General features: G+C 38.6%; 1 long non-coding RNA gene across 1 annotated transcript; it reads right to left on the bottom strand.

Moving 5' to 3' along the window:
• Positions 1-49: 49 nt before the first annotated feature.
• Positions 50-4,621, bottom strand: LOC119789097. Its single transcript, XR_005281544.1, has 2 exons — positions 4,482-4,621; positions 50-208 (listed from the first exon to the last, which is right to left on the bottom strand). It is a non-coding gene; the product is annotated as an uncharacterized LOC119789097 (long non-coding RNA).
• Between the last annotated feature and the right edge of the window lie 647 nt (positions 4,622-5,268).

Genomic DNA, 5,268 nt, shown 5'->3' with positions numbered 1-5,268 from the left:
CTGCCTGATTTCGCCTCCAAGGCAGTCCATCATCACAGTCCCAGCTCTGCTTCTTCTTCTTCTTCTTACTGCCATCAGGTGCGTCTCGCATGCTGACAGCTGGATGTTCTTCCAGGTTCTCATAGTTCCTCTTCATCTTCTTTCTGGGGCTTCTAGAGTCTTCAGAAGAAACAGATAAGAAGACATCCAACCTCCTCTGGGAGACAACCTGTACATAAGCAGGGATTAAAGCATTAAAAAAAACCTGAACCTAAACTTTTTAGACACAGGCAAAACTCTCTCTCTGTATATATTAGGGTTATCACGATACTAAACTTTTCAACTCGATACCGATACTAACGAAAATATTCGATACTCGATACCATTTTCGATATCACAAGGATAAGAACAAAGCCTCCAAAATTCTACAGAAATATTTTCATTAATAAATGAAATACTATAAATAAATACAATAAACAATAAGAACAATATTTTGAGGTTGTATACTGTGCACAATATTAAGCAAGCTTGATAAAAAACTTATAAAATTAAAATTTAGTGTTCCCTCCTTGGCTATGCTTTGCACACATAACAATGACACTAGCCAAACCGGTTAAGAAACAAAAATAATTCTCAGCAGCTGCACCTCTTACAAAAAAAAATTCTGAAACTGAAAAGTGCGTAGAATTATTCAATCACACAGAAAGTGCATTGTCCTCTATTCTGCACTTTAGATGAATGACTACTTAGGTTCCAGTGGTGGTAGCACTGTATCGATACTTTTAAAAACGAGTATTGTATCCGGATACAACGTTTCAGTATCGATACTTTTGACAACCCTAGTATGTATATATATATATATATATATATATATATACATATATATATATATATATACATATATATATATATATATATACATATATATATATATATATATATATATATATATATATATGTATATATATGTATATGTATATATATATATATATACATATATATATATATATATATATATATATATATGTATATATATATATATATATATATATACATATATATATATATACATATATATGTATATATATGTATATATATATATATATATATATACATATATATATATATACATATATATGTATATATATATATATATATATATATATATATATATATACATATATATATATATATATACATATATATATATATACATATATATATATATATATATGTATATACATACACTATATTGCCAAAAGTATTTGCTCACCTGCCTTGACTCACATATGAGCTTAAGTGACATCCCGTTCCTAATCCATAGGGTTCAATATGACGTCGGTCCACCCTTTGCAGCTAGAACAGCTTCAACTCTTCTGGGAAGGCTGTCCACAAGGTTTAGGAGTGTGTTTATGGGAATTTTTGACCATTCTTCCAGAAGCGCATTTGTGAGGTCGCACACTGATGTTGGACGAGAAGGCCTGGCTCTCAGTCTCCGCTCTAATTCATCCCAAAGGTGTTCTATCGGGTTGAGGTCAGGACTCTGTGCAGGCCAGTCAAGTTCATCCACACCAGACTCTGTCATCCATGTCTTTATGGACCTTGCTTTGTGCACTGGTGCACAGTCATGTTGGAAGAGGAAGGGGCCAGCTCCAAACTGTTCCCACAAAGTTGGGAGCATGGAATTGTCCAAAATGTCTTGGTATGCTGAAGCATTCAGAGTTCCTTTCACTGGAACTAAGGGGCCAAGCCCAGCTCCTGAAAAACAACCCCACACCATAATCCCCCCTCCACCAAACTTTACACTTGGCACAATGCAGTCAGACAAGTACCGTTCTCCTGGCAACCGCCAAACCCAGACCCGTCCATCAGATTGCCAGATGGAGAAGCGCGATTCGTCACTCCAGAGAACGCGTCTCCACTGCTCTAGAGTCCAGTGGCGGCGTGCTTTACACCACCGCATCCGACGCTTTGCATTGCACTTGGTGATGTATGGCTTGGATGCAGCTGCTCGCCCATGGAAACCCATTCCATGAAGCTCTCTGCGCACTGTTCTTGAGCTACATGAAGTTTGGAGGTCTGTAGTGATTGACTCTGCAGAAAGTTGGCGACCTCTTCGCACTATGCGCGTCAGCATCCGCTGACCCCGCTCCGTCAGTTTACGTGGCCTACCACTTCGTGGCTGAGTTGCTGTCGTTCCCAAACACTTCCATTTTCTTATAATACAGCTGACAGTTGACTGTGGAATATTTAGGAGCGAGGATATTTCACGACTGGATTTGTTGCACAGGTGGCATCCTATCACAGTTCCACGCTGGAATTCACTGAGCTCCTGAGAGCGACCCATTCTTTCACAAATGTTTGTAAAAACAGTCTGCATGCCTAGGTGCTTGAATTTATACACCTGTGGCCATGGAAGTGATTGGAACACCTGATTCCAATAATTTGGATGGGTGAGCAAATACTTTTGGCAATATAGTGTATATATATATATATGTATATATATATATATATATGTATATATATATATATATATATATATATATATATATACATATATATATATGTATATATACATATATATATATATATATATACATATATATATATATATATATGTATATATACACATATATACACCCGGCTACGCTGCTTCGCTTCTTCTTCTTCTTGTTTACTACTGGTGGTTGGCTTTGGTCGCAGTACCGCCACCTTCTGCTCTGGAGGGTAATCGCCGGGTGTAGTAGGAAAAAATCAGTAGTTGTGGAGAATTGTGTGGGTATGGCGAGTGGGAAAGAACAGGAGTTGGAACTTTATAGGTCTGATGTATGGGACCACTTTGCATTTAGAGGGACCTACGATGACGGCGGAAAGAAAGCTGTGGATAAAAGTGCAACAGTGTGCAAGCATTGTGCAACACGACCAACATGTCATGCTAACCCCGAAATCCCACATACTCCGCCAGCAACCGCCGCTCCGCCCCGCTGCGCTCCAGACCGGCTGCTCAAAGCAAAGCCTACAGCCCCCACTGTGGCTTCGTCCGCTCCGCTCTGAGTCCCTTGGAGATGGTAGAGGGCATGCGCCAGATGATTACATTCAAAGCAGCAAAACATACGGAAATGATCCAGGGTTTCCGCGGATCATTTAAAATAATTACAATCCATTATTTTTTGGGTGATTTTTTCATTAATTCCATAAATTTTTATGGGATTTCGGTGTAAAAATCAACATGTATCGAACCGAACCGAAAACCGTGACCAGAAACCGTGAATCGAACCGAACCATGGATTTTGTGAACCGTTCCACTCCTAATATATATATATATATATATATACACACACAGGGGTTGGACAATGAAACTGAAACACCTGGTTTTAGACCTCAATAATTTATTAGTGTGGTGTAAGGCCTCCTTTTGCAGCCGATACAGCATCAGTTCGTCTTGGGAATGATATATACAAGTCCTGCACAGCGGTCAGAGGGATTTTAAGCCATTCTCCTCCACCAGCAGGATAGTGGCCGGGTCACAATGTGAAGAATGTTTCCTGACTCGCTCCTCCAAAACACCCCAAAGTGGCTCAATAATATTTAGATCTGGTGACTGCAGGCCATGGGAGATGTTCATCAAACCAATCTTCCACCAGTCTTGCTGTGTGTATTGGTGCATTGCCATCCTGATACACAGCGCCTCCTTCAGGATACAATGTTTGAACCATTGGATGCACATGGTCCTCCAGAATGGTTGATTAACTACTAGAAATGCTAATTAAGATTTATTTTGGAGCTCAGAGCAAAAGCAGCCTGATAAATGAACATTAGGGAGGTAGTTGTATCTTAGATATTTTAGGAGAAATGTTCTTTTATCCAAACTAAACGGTAGAAAAGCCTGGAAGTCTATGATCATCTCAGCATGTTAGATTTCTCATTATTTCATCTTCTAGCACAGGGGTCTGCAACCTTTCATATCCAAAGAGCCATTTTGCTTCGAGTACGACCAAGTCAAAGTTTTTTAGAGCCGCAAAATACATGTCTTTAAAAAAAAATTTTTAATTAGCTGGTGAAGGAAATTTATGTATTTTTAGCTTTTAAAATAATATTAAAACACATAATTTCCACGCTAATTCAAAGAAAGATGGCTCTTAAAACATATTTCTGTTTTTTTTAATATCATTCTTTTCCATCTTATAAAAAAACACAAAAGCTTTTAATACTGGTATTTATTAGAGTACATTATTTAGCTTTTTATATACATTTTAAGAGCCGCTGGAGAGGATCCAAGGAGCCACATGTGGCTCTGGAGCCGCAGGTTGCAGACCCCTGTTCTAGCATCTGGAGGTCGGAGGCCCTGCAATGCCCACCGCCTCCATCAGCTTCTTCCTCCTTTCAGTAATTTAGGCTCTAGTTCCGGTCTCCCTCCACCTTCAATGATGGAATAAACATGAAACGCTTCGCTTCCTGCTGCTGCTTCACTAACAGCAACTTTAGAACAAACTTTTTCTTACCTTCGACCTGCGCGGCCACGCTTCACGCTGCTGCTTGTTTACTTCCGGATTGATCGCCGCGCATGCGCGATAGCGTCATACGTCAGTACGTTTAGCGGCGTCTACTGACGTCATATTGGGGGTGGGTCCTCTTCACTGCTGTGGAGGTTTACATCAAATTACATTTACCCTGAAAGACAAAATAAAAATAACATCCTACAAAAATGTGATAAAAGCTCAATAACTAAACTAAGAACAATGTTTCTAGCACTTCCTAATAATGAACAACATTTACGCCTCTAAAGAATTATTGAGACTTCGCTTTGCAATAGATGATAACACATGTAGTTCTGTGAAAATGACATGGAAACTACGGACCGTGTTTTCTTCTCATATTCAGTGGTGCAAACATTTTGGAGTGATCTGCATATTAAACAACAACAATTTTCATTCCCAACCGTTACCTCCAGGGACGATATCTAATATTGCAAAGTAAAACTGATGAGCTCTGTATTAATACGATTGTATATCTAGCTAAATTTTTCATTCATAGATGTAGAATTGTCAAATCATCCCCCAAACTTGTTGTTTTTTTAAACGAGTTAAAGCTATATATAAAATCATTAAAGTTTCTGAAAGGTCCTAAAGCACAAAAAATACACTATATTGCCAAAAGTATTTGCTCACCCATCCAAATTATTGGAATCAGGTGTTCCAATCACTTCCATGGCCACAGGTGTATAAATTCAAGCACCTAGGCATGCAGACTGTTTTTACAAACATTTGTGAAAGAATGGGTCGCTCTCAG

Source organism: Cyprinodon tularosa, unplaced genomic scaffold (genome assembly GCF_016077235.1).
Source record: "Cyprinodon tularosa strain WSP-4 unplaced genomic scaffold, ASM1607723v1 ctg1091, whole genome shotgun sequence".
NCBI classification, from domain to species: domain Eukaryota; kingdom Metazoa; phylum Chordata; class Actinopteri; order Cyprinodontiformes; family Cyprinodontidae; genus Cyprinodon; species Cyprinodon tularosa.
Note: the sequence above shows the minus strand (reverse complement) of the source record. Positions and strands in the feature narration are given on the sequence as shown.